Raw genomic sequence first — 21,505 nt, forward strand, 5'->3', positions numbered from 1 at the left:
GGCATCTTTAGACATAGAGAATCATCAGATAACAGTTAACAAAAAAGTAGTAGTAGGAGCCCAAATGCCCACTAAATGTAAAAGCCTCAGCATTGTGCTGAGACACAACTGTAAATATTAGACTCTGCTGTTATGATAATGGCACGTATTTGGCACTCACCTATGCCACCCATCCGTTGGCTGTTCTCAGGATGGAAGCAAGACAGCGGGCTGGTTTCTTTCCTATTCAAAGCATGAGCAGTTTGCCATTCCTCATTTAGGATTTAATGTGCATTTTAGGGCAATTGCTCCAGCAGAAAATGATAAGGTAGGGAAGGAGAGAACAGCTCCTGGAGACCACAGATTATTCAGAGCCAACAGAGAGAAGAGCTGGTGAAGATGTTCAGTCTGAAGGCAGCCAGTTAATTCATATGTTTGAGGAATTCTGTGGTGAGCCTTGCTTCATGCCAGGGTTGGAAAAATAAGAGAGACTAAGAGCTTTTTCTGAACACAAATTTATTTTCTTAGTACAATGGAAGTCTGGCCCAAAGATGCTTGGTTATCATTGTTTCCTTGTCATCTCCTCAATTCTATTTGTATTGTGAACTAGACAAAGCTCAGACACACGTCCTGAAAAATATTATAATCAAGTCTGATGAAATTCTGATTTCCTTCTAATATGTATTTGATCAGCCACTATAAATGACTATTTCTGTATTTCTTTCTGCTTATTAGACTATGTACTCATTGAAAGCAGGGGCATATTCATCTCAGTATTGATGATGTCTAACACATCATCCAGCATGGAAAAGATAAAAGCAAATATTTAAAGAAAGAATGGCAAGAAGGCTTAAGGGGAATACTTTACCCATAGCCCAGGTCTGTGATCAGGTCCTTGTGTCCAGTCACCTGAGATGACAGCGTAAGTGATTGGTACCTTGGGAACCTTATGCAAAAGTCTCATGGCTCTCAGAGAAGCCACACTGTAACCATCAAATAAGTATGTGTGTATTTCCAGGGGGAGAGGGGAGGCAGGAGGCTTCCCAACAGCACAATATGGTAGCCAGAGGATTCCAAACATCCAAGTGTTATTTAACTGATGCCATGGCCGGAACCAACCAGGAGGCCATGATGACACTTCAGTTTGAGAACCTGGAGTAAGACTTATGGTCATCTCCACCACTTGGCCATTGGAGACAGTTAAGGATCTGACACACCGATTTCTAGGAGACTTAGATATACTTTATGCCAACTCATCATCCACCAAGACTGAAAGCAGAACACATACTGATGAAAAGTGGTGGGACTGTGACTCATCCTGACCCACAGCTATTGATTGGCATTCTGGTATCAGGCCCCTGAAATTTTCCTGCAGTCTCTATGTACAGCACCTACAGCCAAGTAGAGTGATGGCCGTATCTTCCCAGAGATAATTTATGGTGAAGTCTCTGTTCTAGGGAAACTATTTTCACAAAAGTTTTCATTTGACAATGATTCTTCATAAGATGTAATTTTTCCTGAATGTTCTTTGCCTTCAGGCACCTGCTCTGGAGCATTCTTCCCTCTGCTGTGGTGGTGCCTGAGATAGAAGAGTCCGCAGCCCAACTGCTGCTGCAAATAATGACTTTTACCTCCCAGTGTAGAATCTCAGGCTTCCGAGCCCCACAAAACTTAGAGAAAGGAAAGGAAAAGTTAGAACTTAGAGAAGGGAAAGGAAAAGATGGAATAGTGGATGGAGAGATACTTTGGAACCAAGGAAAGAAAGAAGAAATGTCCTTTGAGTAGAGATAACCCCAGCTGAGGAGGAAGGAAATTCTTATCTCTGCCTTATTTTGTGAGGTCATAGAGATGCCTTCTGACCTTCAATTTCTTCTTATGTAATATATTGCTCCCTTAAATATTCAACAAATAAGTCTTGGGTACCTACTCTATACTATGACCATTGTCTCCCAACTCTCCTCGAGGAGAAAAATTTCTTGTCTCCCAGAAGTTCTATACATAGGAGTATGTCTTCTTCACCCTCCTTCATCTAGCCTGAGGATTGAGCTCCACTTTGTGGGGGAAAAAAAGAGAATACAAACAAAAGCAAAAGAAAGAATTATGAATAAATAAGCCTCAGCTATTTTGCACTCTTATTCCGATCTTTCATAGACGGAATGATAATCGTTTATTCATCCATCCATCCATACTTTCAAAAAAAAGTTTTATTGAGTGTGTAGTGGGAATGCACACTGCTCAAAGGGATGGGGACATAAAAAGACCTTAGAATCACTGGTTCATGGTTCTCAGTGAATGGACAAAGATGTACTATATCTGGAAACATTGTCCCCAAAATACGTATGTGGAATCCATTTTCTCTCAATCCCTACTTCCACCTGTGTTTTGATTTATATAATTTCCTGCCAGTTCTACAAGCATAAGTTATTCATCTGCTTATACCACTCCTGTCCTTCACATCAATAAGCTGTATATGTTTGAACTTATTGTGATCACCAAAAGTACACCGATTACCCCTAAACACACTGAAGAGCATCCTAGAAATGTTGATCAAGAAACAAATAAATGTACAATATACAAGTTTATTATCTAAAAGCTTGGAAACCTAAGATTTACCTTTGATTCTTCTCTCTTACTTCAACATCAAATCCATTAACAAGTCCTCTTAGATATACCCTCAACTATATTCAGAATCCATCTCTTCTCTCCATCCATACCACCACCATCCTCGTTCAAGCTTCCATCCTCTCCATCGTGGACAACTATGATTGTGTCCTCAAGTGATCCACCTGCTCTGTCATTCTACGGTCTTTTTCCACACAATTGTAAGAATAATCTTAAGGTAATCTAAATTTGATTATGCAACTTTCCCACATTAACCCTCCCTTGGTTTCTCATTACACCCGTTACTCAACTCAGGCCCCTTGTCATGACCTATAAAGCCTGTATGATCCAGCTCCTACTTCACTCTCATCCTTATCCCAGACCACTTATTCTTTAGATCTTTCTGCTCCAACCATATTGGGTACCTTACTCTTCCTAGAGTTTTTCAAGTTCATAACCATCTTATAGACTTTGAATTTGCCATGATTTCCTCTGATTTTAAATATTATCCCTTAGGCCATTACATGGCTGCCTTCTTATCTTTCAGATTTCAGCTCTGCTAAGAGAAACCTTCATTGACTATCCAGTCTAAAATGCCCTCCTAACTCTAGTCACTGTCACCTATCCTGATTGATTTTCTTCCTAGTAATTACAACGATAATTTACACGATTCTTGTCTGCCTTTGCTGATGAGAATGTGGTCTCTTTGGAGGTGAGGTCATGCGCATCTCATTCCTATCTATAATCCTCAGAATCTAGAAGAAGACCCACAACAGAGTAGGTGCTCAATAAATATGTGTTGGATTTTTTTTAATGAATTAATTCATTAAAGAACAGTAGACTGAGATAGATGGGTACTCCCAGACCCTTAACCCTGAGGAAATTTCTCCTGTGCCACTTGTTGGCTAAATAAACAAGAACAAGCAATAAAACCAAAAAGCAAACAAAAAACAGACAAATTAACAATTGAAAGCATTTTAACTAATTACTGCAAATAAATACACCAAAAACCCCCCCAAATAAACACACAAAAAATGAATAACCACTGATTTTGTCTAATTTATTGCTGTTTGCTCTTCCTGTTGCAAGACCCAAGTATTTCCTGAACTGAGGGCCATCTTCAGCTCTTTCAGCCACCACTACCTTTCTCAGGTGATCCATTTAGTGGTTTCTTCCACCCGGAGTAATGTTTTCCCCAGAATTCTACCACCACAGGCTTCGGTAGAAATATCTGTGACACAGATACTACAGCCATTTTTCTCCCAAAAGTAAAAAGAACTGCTGTCTTCTCACAAGGGGCCCCCAACACTTCCAAGGTGGCATCTTTTTTTTCTTTCCAGCGACGTGAATGCAATCTCAGGCACACAATAGAAGCAGTGCCGACAAAGTCTGTTCTTGTCAGCCTCACAAACAGCTTCATTACTTGCTAACTGCAAACATGGTTTGAAGCTGCTGCTCCTGCCAAGCTGAAGTCTTCAAACGCCGGGGTTGAGTGATTGAAAATTCCAGATTACAGGCAGAAGGGGATGAAGAGTTGTTTAGAGCTCTTGCTTATCCGCTAAAAGCCTCTGGCCAGAAACAGCTCTCTGCTTGAAGGAAAGTAAATTTCTTCCACAGCTGAAAATTAATGTGTTTTGAGGGAAATCTTGGCAGGACTTGTGGCAGGGAACGTGGCTTACAGGCCTGGGGTAGGCATGGGGAGTGATAACTAGCAGTCATTCCTCAAACCAGGGAGGTCCCCGTCTGACAATAACCAAGGCTGGGAGCACTAAGATTTAACTGTTTCTCTCAGTGTGAGATGGGATTAGTTATGCCATTGCAGAAAAACACGTCTGTAGGTTGATCATGGCTATAATTCTAATTGTATCATATTTGATGTAAGGGTTCTGTTTTATCTGACATCTTGAAAAACTGGACCACACATCATTGGACATGGAAGTGCCAGGATTCTGGTTGAATATTCAAGGATATAAGGACTTTAGCTGGGTTACTGAAATCTCTTTATCTTGAATTGTCTTCAACACCAAACTGTTCTTGAATTACAGATTCAAGTAGGAAGAAGAAACAGGAACAAATTTCCTCTATTCTCTATCACATTCTCTCAACATTCAACATATACATTCATTCATTCATTCAATTATTAGAAATTATGAATTGAATTCTTTCTGACACATGTTAGGTGATGGTTATGCAAAGTATCTGGATTCAGTAGCATGGTCCCTGCTGTCAGCTGCCTCATATTCCCCCTGGGGAAACAGAACAGACGCTTAAACAAATACTCAGGATGGAATGTGATGAGTCCCATAGTGTAGCTAAATATCAAGTGTTGGAGAACCCAGATGTTGGAGTGATTTGTTGCACTCACTTTTGGAAAGGACTTGACAAAGGTGGAAACCATAGAAGTTGAGTAGAATGAGATTTCCAGGTCTAGATTGGAGATGGAGGAATTGAATAAGTAGTTTTCTAAATAAATAAACACATACAAGCAAACATCTTTAGAGATTATTAGCTCTGGGGGTAAAGTTGTGGGCAGACCCTTTGAAGAATATAAGGAAGATTTTGCCTTTCTCACTCAAAAAATAATACCCGTAAACATACCATTTTTAAAAATGTAATTCCAAGGAGATCACAGAAGCCTCCATAGCAGGTACAGATTAATACTTTAGGAGAACTTTAGTCTAAATCCCTTTAGTTCATTTTCACCTTTAATGCAGTATTTCTCAAAGTAAAGGCTGGGAGCCAGCTACATTAGAAACACCTGGGATGTTTGCTTAAAATGCAGATTCCTGGGGCCCCATTTCAGACCTATTAAAAAAGTTTCTCTAGTGTGGGGTTCAGGACTCTTCATTTTAACAACAGTTGTGAGATTCTGTTCAATGAAAACTTTAAAAGCTCCTGGGAGATTCTGGTGCACACTTCTAAACCCTGGAGCATTTCCTGTTTATTTGGACTCACTGTGACCCTTTTAAACTAGGGGTGTTGCCCACCTACATCTGCTGAGAGGCCTAAAGGACTTCACTCACAGAACATCACCTATTTAGGATACCCTGATTCCCATCCTCCCTGCAAGTTCCGTATATTGAAGTTCAGCTTTTGACATCAAGTGCCGTTTATGCCTACCTTGTTCCCATGGGTGTGTCTTGTCTGCCTAACAAGACTGCAACTTCCCTGGGCTCTCGGGTCCTTGCTTTTCATCTTGTATCCTAGATGGCTGGGTGCATGGCATGTGCTTAACAAGTATTTATTCGTTGGTTATGGAATCAGTGTTCCTTCCTCTTATTCCTTGAACACATCTGGCCAGCCTCACTGTCATTCCATCAGGATCCAAATGGTTTCTATTTGTGGTGGGGATTTTTTGCATTTTGTTTTCGGCTGGTCTTGTACACCCCTGTGTCTACATCATCTGGTCTGTTTTATGAAGAATGTCTTGTTAGATTTATCCTCAGCTTTGCTTTTCTCTCCCCGGCCTCCCTGTGGTTCTTTCACAGAAAGCCCTTTGTGTTGAGCAAACAGGCTCTAATCTGCACATCTTCCTCTGCGCTTCAACAGGGCTGCCAGGTGAGCATCCCGACACCAGCCTGGAACAGCTGTTCAGGTGGTCCTGAGCAGTGGGCAGTGATTGTATGTGCAGTTCTCTTGTCTGATGGGCCCTGGGTCCAGCACGCTCGGGGAGGAAACCACAAGCACAAATGTTTGCCTTGCTGCCTGGAAGTCCTAAAAGCAGCTGCCTGCTGATTGATGATAACTTGCATAATGACACCGAGTGTTCAGTTGCTGCCAGGCGTGAGCGAGACCCTGCGAGCTCCCCTGTGCAAGCCCTGGCTGGTTGGCCAAATCCTTATCTTTCAGCATGCAGGCAGCAAAGACGGCAAGAGCCAGAAGGTATCTGATCCAAAGATGCCCATTACAACCCCGATGGTTTTACCACATGGAGAGAGCGAGGGAGCAGCTTGATGCTTTCCGCTTGCAAAGTCACTAAGAAAACTACACACAGGGGTTCAACACAGACATGGTGCCTCTATATCGGAATATCAGGATAGGATATACTAGTATTTTTATATTTTATGGATAAAATGGAGTCTATTATGGAGCTAGTAGAATTGGCTTCTAGAAACATTTCTCTTTTTTTTTTTTTTGGTTTTAATTTTATTCTCTTTTTTGTATAACTTTAAGTACATGAAGGTTCATTTCCACAGGCCTCAGGAAATGGGTAGAAATCACAGGACAGTTTCTCTTCCCACCAAAAAAAGTTATGTATTTTGGTAAAGTGTTTGTCCTAGAGGAAAAACTGAAATTTACAATAGCAATTCTGTGCAAGAGTTTTACACAAGACCTAAAACCAGCCTGCAATGGAGATTTTAGTCCTCTGTCCAGGTGCCCAGACAGAAGCCAAAAGCTGTTGAGCATGACAGGGCAAAGGAAGCAACGACGATGGATGATGGGCACCCAGCATGGAAGGAGGAAGGGAAGCCAGATTCCTGGGAATGGTGTGGTTTTCCTTTTTTCTCTCTCTCTCTTTTTTTTTTTTTTTTCTTTGCTGTATGCGGGCCTCTCGCTGTTGTGGCCTCTCCCGTTGCGGAGCACAGGCTCCAGACGCGCAGGCCCAGCAGCCATGGCTCACAGGCCCAGCCGCTCCGCGGCATGTGGGATCTTCCTGGACCCGGGCACGAACCCGTGTCCCCTGCATCGGCAGGAGGACTCTCAACCACTGCGCCACCAGGGAAGCCCTCTCTCTCTCTTTTTAACTCATCTCTGTAGGAAGGTGGTGGGCAGGGGTCCCAGAGAGAGGAAGGGTCCAAGACTCCTTTAGCTGGCCTGGGTGCAGGGCACCACCCCAGCAGTTAACACAGGACAACCTACTATCTCAGGTTCGGGCAGATACAGGATGGAATGCAGAAGAAAAGGAATGCTTATAGGAAATCATTTTGCTTGGAATGCTAGATGGCCAAGCTTCAGCCTTTGGTCCTATGCAACCCTTGCCTCACTTGTCAATAGTGAAAATTAGTTTAAGTTAGAAGAGCCAACTAGGGTCACACCAGGTTCTGCTACCTTCACGCTCATTGTTAGAAAAAGATTAACTTGTGTGAACGTTCTGATCTGTTAATTCCTGGGGACTGCTTTATTCTTCCCCAAAGTCTATTTTTTGGTCAAATAACCCCGAAGGCTGAAAGCTAAAACACACCTGTCCTGATGTGCACTTCCTTAAGAATGGACTGGCTGTATGGTTGAGCTGATACGGAAAAGCTGCACCTTCCTGCAGAAGATCAAAGACCTGCTATCCCACCCCAGATCTCAGCCTGAGGTATATTTCAGTGAAGGCAGGTAGCTGTGCTTCTCAAAGCAGAGAAGCAGTTTAAGAGCAGAAAGGTAGAGGAAATCTAGAAAAGAACCATCTTGATACAGATTTATCCCACGGTGTGAGGGAGAGGGCAAAGAACCCAGTGGCACTTTGCTTATCCAGCAATTTCTGTCACTGTGGTGACCAACTTCTGCCCATTCCATACGGTCTTGAACTGCTCAGGGACTGGGAACTCATTGAGGTCACCACCTTCTGTAGGAATGAGGACATTCATCTCAGAAGATTTGGCACTGACTATCTCACAATCCAGGGAATTCTTGCTCAGGTAAACGTGGCAGCCATCTGTTTTGTTGATGGAAATGGTCAGCACTTTACCCGTTACCTGAACTTTGACATCCCTACAATTGATTATATCCACAATGCCCACCACGTCATTGAACACCAGACCAAGTTTCTTACAGTTATCTACTGTAGCAGAGTTAATTTTGCCCTTGATTTGCAATGTTGAGTTGACACACTAGAATATGTAAGCTGCCTGTTTCAGCTCTGTGTCATCTATCACCAGGTTGGGAACATTCTCCTGATTTTCCACTCTCCACTTCTTGCCCTTCAGTTCAAGGAGAGCTGGCTCCTTCTTTGTGACTGGTTTGGGGGATGGGCTGACTCCTGGTTTAGATGCAGAGAATGGTTTGGGGCCACTTCGTTCTGGAGCACTCTGAGCGTTCAAGGCAGGGTTCTTTTGAGTCTTCATGTCACCAGATACAAGTTTCAGGGCATGTGTGACGCTCTCCCCCTGATTAACCTGTGCAAACAGTGCTGAGCGGGAAGCAGACTCATCTGAGCCTGAACTGGTGGGGACTCGGGGGGAGGTGGGCCTGAGGTGGCGGGGGAGGACCCGATCCAGCAGAGGGTCCAGATGGCAATCCACTCAGTCCTTTTGCCACGGCCCGGTTTTGCTCCAGGCTAGTCCAGTGGTATGGAGCTCTTTAATGTAAGCCTGCAGCTCTGTCCATATACTCAAGTAAGCTTTGACCCAGCCCACATCTTTGTACTCCTTGAGGAGTCAGTTTGTATAAAACATGGCAGCATCATTCATTTCCTTCACTTAGGGACCAGACTTGGGAGCCATAGCCACCCAACCCAGGGCCTGGGTACTTTCGCTGACAGCTGGCAGGTGATTGAACAACTTGCTGCCTCGGTTCTTCTCCCGAAAGGTTATCACTTCTTGGATCTGCTCGGAGATGGGTGCCAACAAATCAGAAAGCTTATTGCCTGCTGGCTGCTGGCCTTGAGAGGCTGTAACCAAGAGCACTCACTCCAACTTCAGACCTGTGTGGGCCGTCTCCACATATGCTTCTGCACATCTCCCCCAATCTCTTTACCGATCTTGAGGTACTCTGCCACAGGACCGGCCAACGGTGAGTCAAACGCTTGCACCTATGGAGTCGTTCCTGCTTTTGCAGCACTGTCTCTACACCCACGGTGCGTGTCAGGGGCACGGAGCCTGCCTTCAGGCGGCCCACCGCTCTCTCCAATCTTTCTACCAGATTTTGCATGTCAGCCATAATGTAGCACCTGCTCAGAGCTCTGCCTCACCTCGGGACTGTGCTCAGCCGCTCTCCCTAGAAACATTTATTAAGGAGATTTTTTCTTCTACTGAGGCCAGATTCTAAGCCAGCCACACTTATGTTCATTACCTTCCCATAGGATTTGGCTCACTGGTGTGAAAACAAACTATGTAGTCTTTGAAATTAAAATGGCCTACCAAAGTGGTTAAAAATGGCAACGAAAAGTGGAAGAATACCAATGTACAATCTTTTGCATCAGCATTTCTCAAATCACTCTCTTTCATCCATTTTTATTTCTACTGATTTAGTTGAAACCCTTACCACTTCTGTTGAGATCCTAACAGGTTCCCTTACCTGCAGTCTCACCCTGCTGTAATTTATTCTCCACATGGCAGAGAGATTTCCCACAGTCGTCATGGGTCACGTTATTCTTCTCATTGGCTCTCTTGGGTTGCCTGTGGTGGGAAATGTCCAAACTCTCTGTTGCAGACTAGAGTGTGCATCGTGATTCTCCACTTCTCTCTAAATGCGGATAAACCTCCTCAACCAAGGGGCCTATAAGCTGCAAAGTGATCAGGTTTCTGTCTACATCTCCACAGGCAGGGGACCCTTTACTCTTTACCTCTCACGTTGTTCTGTCTACCCTGGCTTGGCCTGCCTTTTGTGTCGGTAGCCATTACATTTATCACATTGAATTCTGCAGAATGTAAGTCATGAAAGATGTTAACTGGAGCTGTTAAAAAAATTGGTCAAAGAAATTTGAGAAATTGGTGAATATTCAATCACACTATCATACTAAAGTCTGAACATCCTATTCTTAAAAAAAAAGAAAAAGAAAAAAGCAGCTTTGCTTAACCAAACATAGCTGAACTCAGAATACCTTTTTTTGGAAACACACCTGGGTAAATCTGTTTCCTGGGTCAACAATCTGGAAGATTCACTCTTAAAGCTCTTTGCATCCTGGTCTCTCTTTTGCCCCCTCCCATACATACACTGATGTGAATTCTTCTGTTTTCCTTACAGCATACACCCATCACCCTTAGCACAGTGCTCTAACATTTACTATCTCAAGATTCCTTTGGATATAATTTGCAAAAAACAAATTCAGATTAGTTTTAGCAAATGGGGAAGATTTCATATTGGCAAATATAATGGTGGATGGCAATCTTGGTTATAACTTAGTAGTTCTTAGTAGAGGATGATTTTGTCCCTCCACCTGCTGTCCCCCAGGCGAAATCTGACAATGTCTGAAGACATTTTTGTTGTCACAACTGCACGAAAGTGGTGCTACTGGCATCTAGTGCCAGGTAGAGGTAGGCACCCTCACCACCACCAGGAGGAAGTATTGAGCCCAAAATGTCAGCGGTGCCAAAATTGAGAAACTCGACTAGATCCAAACACTCAAGTTATTAGGAATTCTTTGTTATTCCTCTCTCATTTCTTCTGTCAAAGCTTGATTTTATCTTTGTCTGCGTAGCAGGAAATATGCCTGGTGTCCATATCAGATTCCCTTAAATCTAGTTTTATGACCTAATAGAAGAAAAGTCTTCTTCACTAATTTCAACCAGAAAAATATGCAAGAATTTATTTAATTGGTCCAGGTTTAATCATGTGTTCATTACAAAATCACTTCCTGTAGCTGTTACAATGATCCCAACATAGGCCATGTTCCCATCTTTGGGGAGATGGCATGAGAATTGGGGTGGGGTGGGCAAAACTGTATTAGTCAGACAAAAGCAACATTTATCACACTTTCTTAGAATTCACTTCCTCATTTTAAAAATAGAAATGATAATTTATTTCATAAAACATCATTGTGAGACATTTTTAATGTATATAACGAGTCTAACAATATTTGAAATAAGAGAGATATTTAATAAATGGTAGATATGATTCGTAGATGCTTTTTAATGTTTTTACTGTGGCAAGAACACTTAACAGGAGATCAACCCTCTTAACACGTCCTTAAGTCCGCGATGCGGTATTGTTTACTACAGGCACAATATCGTATGGCAGATCTCTAGAACGTATTCCTCTCTCATGACTGCAATTCGATACCCTTTGAGAAGCAACTCCCCAACCCCCCTTCCCTCAGTCCTGGTAACCACCATTCTACTCTCTATTTCTATAAGTTTGACTATTTTAAAGACTTCATATAAGCAGAATCATACAATATTTGTCCCTTGTGTCCAGCTTATTTCACTTAGCATAATGTCCTCCAGGTTCATCCGTGTTGTCATATATGGCAGGATTTCCTTCTTTTTCTAAGGCTGAGTAATATTACATTTTATGTATGTGTATATATACACACACACACACACACACACACACACACACACACACACACACACATATATCACACTTTCTTTATCCATTCATCATCAATGGACATTTAGGTTGTTTCTATGTCTTGGCTATTGTGAATAATGCTGCAATGAACAAGGGAGTGCATGTATTTCTTACAGATCCTTATTTCAGTTCTTTTGGATATATAGCCAGAAGCAGGATTGCAGGGTCATAGGGTAATTCTATATTTTAATTTTTTCAGGAGTCTCCATACTGTTTTCCATAGTGGCTGCATCATTTTACATTCCTGCCAACAATGTATAAGAGTTTCAATTTCTCCACATCCTCACCAATACGTGTTTTGTTTGTTTTGCTTTAAAAATAGACATTCTAATAGGTGTGAGGTGATCTCTCGTTGTGGTTTTATTTGTATTTCTCTGATGATTAGTGATGTTGATCACCTTTTCTTATACCTGTTGGTCATTTGTATTTCTTCTTTGAAGAAATGTCTATACAAGTCCTTTGCCCATTTTTTAATGACTATTTCATTTTTGCCATTGAGTTGTAGGAGTTTCTTACATAATTTGGATATCAATCCTTTATCAGATATATGTTTTGCAAATATTTTCTCTCATTCTGTAGGTTGCCTTTTCGCTCTGTTGGTTGTTTTGTTTGCTTTGCAGAAGCTTTTTAGTTTGATGTAGTCCCATTTGTCTAATATTGCTTTTGCTACTTGTGCTTTTGGTGTCATGTTAATTGGTAGCTATTTAATGATGATGCTGATTAGAAGACAAATAAGAAAGCAATATAAATAGTCAATCTCTAACATGAAAAGAAATCAATATCATATGTAGTCCAGAAATCAGGATAGAAAACATAATATTTATCTTTGGTTTTGATTTTTATTTTTAAGTGTCAGCAATTGGGCTTTTAAATTTGCTTGCTTACAGAAGTATACCACAAGCTGATAAAATATATCTGGTAGCTGTGGTGTCAGGAGTCCCTTAGAGTTGTGAAATATACACAGTTTGAAATATTGGGTGTCAAGGTAGCATTTAAATCCTCAGACCAATTAAGACTAATTATTGAGTGAATAGTAATACTTTTCTTCAACAATGTGAAAGTTAAATTAAAACTTATTTTCAAATTAGAAGTTAACACCTACTACCTGTCAGTCAGTCAAATGTTTGTTTGAGGATCTGGTTAGGAAAAAAATAGAGATTAAAAATACTAAAGTCAAGTCAAGTCTTTCTTATATTATGAGCATTATACTTAGATTATACAAAAATCTTGCTTTTTAAACCAGTACTGTGGCAAACCTAAAATAGATTTTTCTGAAACTCATGAACAAGGTCTAGTTAAAGGTGTCAAGCACGTGTGAATTGTAGGTAGCTCATGGGCTTGGAATGGCAGAAACGTCCCATCGGTTGTTGCCAACTGACAACAATCTCATTGTTCTCTCCAGCTATATTAAAATTACATAATATTTCTCCTGTTTTATGTGAGCTCTGGTGGAGAGCTATAAAAAGTAAACAGATAGGTAAGAACCTGGCTACAGAGATTAGCGCAGGAGGAAAACCTTACCATGGCAGTCAGCAAAGAAGACCATCTTGTTGGGTATAAAAATCACGAGTAAATACACACAGGGTGTACACACATATATGAAGTATATTCCAGGCTTCACCCACTGTGCTACAGAAGCTAAAATTTTGCTCACTGGGTTATGGATAACATATGAAGGGTGCTGTGCAGTGTAGAAACAAAGATATCAGAAATGGCCAATGTGAACCACGTTTTCTGATGATCAGTAAATACGGAGTAGGCTCAGTTTTATATTCAACTATATATTTTTCTTTTTTTAACATCTTTATTGGAGTATAATTGATTTACAATGGTGTGTTAGTTTCTGCTTTATAACAAAGTGAATCAGCTATACATGTACATATATCCCCATTTCCCCTCCCTCTTGCGTCTCCCTCCCACCCTCCCTATCCCACCCCTCTAGGTGTTCACAAAGCACCGAGCTGATCTCCCTGTGCTACTATTGCTGCTATTGCTAAGTAGTATTCCACTGAATGAATGTACCACATTTTTAAAAATTTCATTAAAAAATACCATTCTTCCATAGAATGGAACAAAGTAATGTATATTACAACATTGGTATGTCTCAAAAATATTCCCGTACCAACACCAATAACCTTGGTGTTTCATTGACCAATAATCCTATGAATTTGCAATGTTACCTCCCCCTCCTCTCATTTCACAAATGTGGAAGCACAAGCCCTTAACCACTAGGCTGTATAGAGACTGAATTCATGCCTTAGAGCTGGTTCTCAGTACCCGCTTATATATCTAAGTGGTTAGTAACTCCAAGCTAAATGAGCTAATCAAATTTAGGAGTATTGTGAGTATACATAGATTGTTGTTTTCCAAGTTCTGTGGGCATGGAAGGAGAGCTGTGTTCAGGAGAGCTGTGTTCTTGACTCTTTGAAAAAGAGAGTTAGGTTTATCAATTCAGAAGGGCCTGTGTTTCTACTCTCTAAATAAGAGACTGTTAACAAATGTCATATCATCGTGGCAAAAACTTTCTTACAATATGCCAAATTCCTTTGCTCCACTCTCTTGTACCTTAAATAGACTAGTACACTTAAGCACTCAAAATCAAATCATTGGAAGATGTTTTATATAAAAAGTCTCTTAGTGCTTTTTCCCCGCCCTTCTTATTAAAATGTCAACACCTAAGTCTAACCATGGAGAAGGTATTGTTTGCTGGATGAATAATCTTAGCCAGTGAATGGTCCTTTCCCTCATGCCTCCCTCCTTCAAAAAGAGGATTAAGCCATTTTTCCCTCTGAATTCAACAACTAAAGTAATAAAAATGATGTTTTTCTTTATAAAGTCAAGAAATTACAAGTTTACTAGTTTTCTGGGTTCAAATTTTAACCCTCAACAACCCTGTATGGCATTCCTGAGAGGGTAAACCCCTGTTTTCTTTTTCCCAAATGATGACAGGAAAATTCTTCTTTCAATGTACCAGAAAAGGCAGAATTAATACAATATTGGTAACACTGAAAAAGAGAAAAAGAAAAACAAAGAAAAGCAACAAACAATCATTAATCATTGAGCATTTTACAAACACTACCTCATTTATCCCTTCATTGGTAGTGGAAGTATTACCATTATCACAGATAATTGTGGCTCCATGAGGTGATATTATCTACACAAAATCACTCAGATGCTAAGAGGTGAAATTGGGATTTAAACTTAAGTCATTTTTGACCCCATATCCCTTATGTGTGTACATTCAGCCATATGGAGTATTTCATCAAAACTCACTTCTTTGCTCTTTTCTTGTAAGTTTAAGAATTACTGGATATTAACCTGTTAACCTTTTATTCTTCCTCACCGAATGTTATTCTTAAATAGGGAAAGGAAAATAAAATGTGCCCTCAGGAGCCAAAGTTGTTAGGTCTAGTTTACCCTACTGTTTCCCCCCCAACTTTGTCTACTCAACTTCCATTCCATGAGTTGAAAACTCCTGCTGATAAAATAGAAGCTGTTAATAATGGAATTCAACATCATACTCTAGTTTTTCACACTGGGGTGTTGAACATCAGGATTCCAATCTAGTCCCAATGTTTTTTCTATCTGCTTTCCTTGCGTGACCTCATTCATGTCCATGGACTAAATTATTATATCCGTGCTGCTTGTTTTCGAATCTCACTCCCCAGCCCATACATCTTCACTGTGCTCCAGATCCTTGAGTCCAAGTACTTTTTCTTCATTTAGAGGTTTCACTGGCGTCTAGAATTCAACAATTCCAAAACCAACTCTGTCACCTCTCTGCGAAATAAACATTATAGATGTGATAAAGAAGAATGAAAAGGAAATAAGGAAGGAGGGAAGGAAATAAGGAAGGAGGGAAGAACCAGTTCCACATTCCGTGTTCTACTTTTCATTGAAGTACCACCAGCCATCCGGTGGCCAACCAAACACCAGAGCAGCACATTTGACTCCTCTTCATTTCTTGCAGCTGATCGATCTCCAGGACCCACTGGCTTTACAGTCTATATTTCTCAAGTAGTCATCCTTTTTGCCCCTAATGTTGTTTAGTCTCTGGCATCTATTTTCAAGAATCAATCCACTAGCTTTCTAAAGGGGTTTCTATTCAATCTTTTTCCTTGTCCACTCCTACAATCTGAACTCCATGCTGTAATACGAGGTAAACGTTTAAAAATGAATATCTGAACATGCCAATCCCTGTTCCTGCTGTAGTACTATAGGGTTTAAAGCATGGAGCCAGACTGCCTGGGTTTGATCCTGGCTCTGTCATTTATGACCTTGGGAAAGTTACTTAACCTCTCTATGCATCAATTTTGTTTTTGTAAAATAAGGATAATAATAATGATAACCTTATGGGATTACTATGAAATTAACCACATGAAATCCATACTATGTAAGTGCTATATAAATGTTAGTTGTTTTAGTTTTTTCTTATTATTGCTGAAACACTTCATTGAAGCCCAAACTCCATTACAGGACTTACCAGGTTTTTTGTGTTCTGACTACCATGTACCTCACTGGTCTAATTCCTCAACGCTTTTCACTCTCACTGCAGAAGCTCTGGCTATAAATTTCTTTCACTTCTTCCAGTGTACACTGCTTTCTTTTATCTCTGGCTAGTCCTTATGTCTGGAACACATTTTCCTAACCACCCACCTCCTCTTCTTCCTTAAGGTCTCAGTATAGGTATTTCTTCCTCCTGGAAGCTCTCCTTGAATCCCTAACCTGAGTTAGGTGCCCTTCCTCAGTGATGCTATGACATCCCACAGCTGCTCCATCTACACTTACCATATCTCTCCAGAGCACTGTGACTGACCATCTACATATCTGTCTTCACCACTAAATGTGCAGACACCGTGAGTGTGGGCACGCTGTCTTCCTTGTATTCTTTGACATAGCATCCACTGCAAAGTACGTTCTTTATAAATATTTACTGAATGTGTTAACTAAAGAGACTTTTTGCACTTTGTTGATGCACAAATGTTCACAATCAAATATGCTCCCTACCTTACCCAGTTTCTAGTGGAAAATATAAAGAAAATAAATTCGTTAATTCTAAACCTGGTAGATTGGGCTGTGGAGGAGGAACATCTCCCTGCCGCCCAGTGACTTTGCTGTTTTTTGCTACAGTTCCTGAACTCATCAGTGCAATATTAGCTATAGTCATAATTTTGATTGGATTTTTTTTCTCCCATTGTCGCTTGTTAGGCTCTCTGTTTATTTCCTCAAACTTAATAAAACTTACTGTATTTCATAACCATTATGGTGTAGATTATCAGAGTCTCAAGACCCAAAGATTACTGAAGAATTATAATTTGAAGAGTAATGATTTATTAGTTATAGCAGTTTTATTTAAATAAACAAGAGAATATAAGATTCCTCTTAAATTCATTTACAATTCCAAAGAAATTTCCACAGATATGTGTGAGGAACAGTCATAATCACTTTTTCTTTATAATCACTTTTTTTTTTTTTTGGCGGTACGAGGGCCTCTCACTGTTGTGGCCTCTCCCGTTGCGGAGCACAGGCTCCGGACGCGCAGGCTCAGCAGCCATGGCTCACGGGCCCAGCTGCTCCGCGGCATGTGGGATCTTCCCAGACCGGGGCACGAACCCGTGTCCCCTGCATCGGCAGGCGGACTCTCAACCACTGCGCCACCAGGGAAGCCCCCATAATCACTTATTTATGCTTCTACTGTATTCAAACCACTTTTAATGTTTGCTTGAATCATTGTTTCTTCTTGAATTGCCAGTGGTGATAGAAAGACAGTACCACATTATATTTGAAAGTACAGGGAGAATTTCTTCAATAATCCCAAAGGTAGTGAAATAAACTACTAAACAAGTATAATAAGTAACAGCAAAAGTACCATAAGTAATAAGTTATAGCAACATTTTCTAAGCTAATTTTCTACATATTAAGTTGCTACAAATATTTTTTTTTTGCTGAAACAAAAGAAAATAAAAAGAATAGAATTGGATAGGAATTTTACAAAATATGATTTGATCAAAAATAGGAAAATTTTAAATGCACAAAAGATTGCCCCACAGTCTCCACACTGTCTGGAAAAATAAGTGACAAGGTAAGACTATAAAGTAACTTTTCTAATCACATCTCCCAGTTTTCTGTCCATTGACTGGACAAAGTTTAAAATAAAAACCAGCATTTCCTTTCTTCTTTACTATCCCTGAGGCCACTTTAATTCTTTACATTCTAAGAATAGCCCCCAAAATAGGTAAGAATTTTCCAAGGGGAAATATTATTTCAATTTTCTTCATTCAATATCTACCACCCCAGGGCTTCCCTGGTGGCGCAGTGGTTGAGAGTCCGCCTGCCGATGCAGGGGACACGGGTTCGTGACCCGGTCCGGGAAGATCCCACATGCCGCGGAGCGGCTGGGCCCGTGAGCCATGGCCACTGAGCCTGCGCGTCCGGAACCTGTGCTTCGCAATGGGAGAGGCCACAACAGTGAGAGGGCCGCGTACCGCAGAAAAAAAAAAATCTACCTCCCCTATGTCATCTAAATTCTAATTCTACAAAATTCCTTTATGTCTTTCCTTATGACAGTACACTGGTGATTTAATAACTTTCCCCCTCCCTTCCTTCCCCTCTTCCTTCTTCCCTCCCTCCCTTCTTCCCTCTGTCCCTTCCCCCCTCCCTCCGTCCCTTCCTTCTCCCCTTCCTTCCTCCCTCCCTCCCTCTCTTCCTTCCTTCAAATCTTTAGCACAACCTGGTACTGTGCTACCAATTTGTTTATGACCCTTAATTTCCCCTTTAATGAACCAAGATTCACACCAGGAGAGCCTAGGTGGGGTGATGTTTCTCTCCATCTGTTGTTTGTCATGTTAAATTTACATATCGCTGGCAGTGCCCAGATTCGATAATGATAGGTGAGGGTGTGTTATATATGTGCTAACAGAAAGCTATTTTATAATTCCTGCATGCAATTAGTAATTTTCATCCCAGTTCAATCTTTCTTGCATGCAGTAAACCTTAACTACAAAACGCTCAGCTGGAATTACTAAACAAAATAACCTTTACAAGTGATGCCTTTTTTTCTTTACCTGGTATCATTTGAAGCATGATGTCCAGTGAGGTAGAACTTTAATTTCTAAGTATGTATGTATGTATTTAAATAAGAGAGCTTGCACATAAAAACTGCTTGCTTTTTTCCGTTTCTAGAGATAGTGTTGTCCATTTATCTTGGGGTAAATTTTCTCTTTTTCCCACCGTATAGTTTGGTGAAAAAATGGACACGTTTGCGTAGGGAGCCCAGAGGCTTGCTGAGAGTGGAAAGATAATGATCTAGACTCCTTCCCATTGAGTTTCCATGTTTTTAAATTATGTCTGAAGGACCTGGAGCTATGACTGAGACCTACGAATCCCTAAAGGGAGATAACTGTAATGAAAAGAGGAATTAGGGCTGGTGTCCCAGACACAACACCAACCTGTAAGTTTTTATGTCAGGTCATATAACAGGTGAGTTACACTTGTTCCCTTTCTGACCCAGTTACTCAGGTACCATGAGTGTGGTTGAAAGAAGGAGATCCTCTGTACAATCTGTTTTACATCTTAAGACTGCTGGCCTTCCCAACTGTGAAGAATGACACACAGAGGTAGTAGCAGCAGCAATGGAGAATGAAGTCTCACCTTCCTTTCTATTATCACCATCAGCACGCCAAAGCTACTAGATCCTGGGAATGAGAAATGAAGTGTGGACTTCCCCAAATCAGTGGGATGAGGGGTCGAAGGCATTTAATCTGAGTATATAAGTAAACTCTTCCCCTATTGTGTAACTTCACCTAGAGAACTGACACCATCTGGTAATATAATTTACATGGACTTTATTATTCCAGTTGAGGAATCCGAGCATAAATCAGATATTTTTGAGGTTGGAGGAAACAAAATAGACTCATGGTGAAGGAAATGTATGCCTTATCTCAAGTTGATTTAAATGTTTGAACTTCTTGAAAATTTTCCAGTCCCAAAATTAGGCAGTAGTTGCCCCTGTTGGCTTTTTATGTGCTGATGTGGCCTGGTGGAACCGCATCTCCTGGAATCCCCTTCTGTGCAGGTGTGTGGTCAGGGAGGGCCAGAGAGAGATCCTCGTGGGAGATCAGGATGGTGAAGTGGAGCTGTAGCCCTTCTGTGGCTGGTGACACACACTGTCACCACTCAACTGTCAGCTCACCTCCTTGGCCTGAGCCACCAGCTGGGTCAGCTATCGATTCAGTTTCCCTGGTTTTTCCTTCAGCTTCTTTGACCCCTGGGCCAGGTATGTGTTCAGCTCCATGAGGAAAGGTCCAGCTTCCATAGGACACCCTACTCATTATGGTCAGAGGCAACAAGAACTGATGAGGGTTTCTGTCCATCCTTGTAGGTTCCAGCTTGTTCTCACTCCCACCCACTTTGCATCAGCTTTCCTCCCCCAAACCCAGCTTCTGTCCAGCAGATACCAGCTCCAGCATCAGAAATGGGATAACAGCCTTAGAGAAGCTAAGTACTCAGCTTCCACAATTACTTATGGCCAAATAGGTACTAAATCCATATATATCTGATCTACAGTTCTGTTTCTCTGATTGAATCCTTGCTGATACACTGTCATCTGGCATCGTAGACTTAAGACTATGGCAGTCACATGGACACCCCTGGCAATAGTACCTTTCAGTGAGTATTTTAGAGGCGTATATACTTAGGCAACTATTTCCCTCACTCTTCAAATTTGACGAGATCATTTTAACAAAGGTAAAACTCATTCTTCTGACAAACATGTTCCCGATTCTACTTCCTCACCCTCTTTTTAAGGCACTGTCTCTTTCCATCTTTTCCCACCTTTGTTAGATAAAGATCAGGACAAAATGTTTGAATCTGAAGTTCTAGAAAGCTAAAGCTTATCTGTTTCTCAAAAGGTTGGTAGTGGAGCATTTATCTCACTATTTTTCGATGGGTACTTCTTTAATAAATCCGTAATTCAAGTGCAAGGACAACTTGATTTGGGGATTTTTTGTTGCTGACCAAGGTTTTAAATCTCAAAGACATCAGTGCGTGGAAATCTTCATCAATGTGCATGTTACTTCAGCACCACCTTCATCAGAAAGTTGGCAAGAAAAGAAAGAAAACATCTAAGAAGGTAACAATGAAAATGGAGCTTGATTGATCACTTAAAAAATAATCAGTACACGTATTAAGCCTGAGCTTTTTCTGGGTTAGAACCACCTCTCCTTCCACCCTGTAAAACTACCCTTAATCATTAGATTCCACTAAATGAACAAAATCCATAACCATATTTCAAACACATGTAGAAAATTAACTCATAAGAAAAAAGTGAAAATGCTTCATTAAGGAATTTAATTTCTAGTAAAGTTCTTATTAATGATATATTGAGTCAGGAGTAGTGACAATTTATTATAAGATAAACAAAGCAATGTGCTACATGATGTTGGGAAGCTGAGCACAAAGAAAGGTTCCTGGTATAGCCTTTGATAGGATCATTTCAACAGAAAAAAATCTGAAATTAAATGCCCAAAATATCGTATATGGTATGACATCAAATATAAATATATACATGATATTTGGGGCACTTAATTTAGTATAAATATGCAAATATATATAATATAATATATGCAAAACTACTTAATTCTTTATAAATTTTAGAAATATATTTTTGAGAATAATAATGTAGCAACTATAATGAAAATTAGGAGTATAC

At 40.7% G+C, this 21,505-nt stretch overlaps 1 long non-coding RNA gene and 1 pseudogene across 1 annotated transcript in view; one reads left to right on the forward strand and one right to left on the reverse strand.

The window, feature by feature from the left end:
- LOC109551343 (uncharacterized) overlaps positions 1 to 21,505 on the forward strand; it is a 586,181-nt gene that overhangs the window by 508,103 nt on the left and 56,573 nt on the right. The window lies entirely within an intron of this gene.
- Positions 7,758 to 9,444, reverse strand: LOC101320423 (adenylyl cyclase-associated protein 1-like; annotated as a pseudogene).

Source organism: Tursiops truncatus, chromosome 15 (genome assembly GCF_011762595.2).
Source record: "Tursiops truncatus isolate mTurTru1 chromosome 15, mTurTru1.mat.Y, whole genome shotgun sequence".
Classification (NCBI taxonomy): Eukaryota; Metazoa; Chordata; class Mammalia; order Artiodactyla; family Delphinidae; genus Tursiops; species Tursiops truncatus.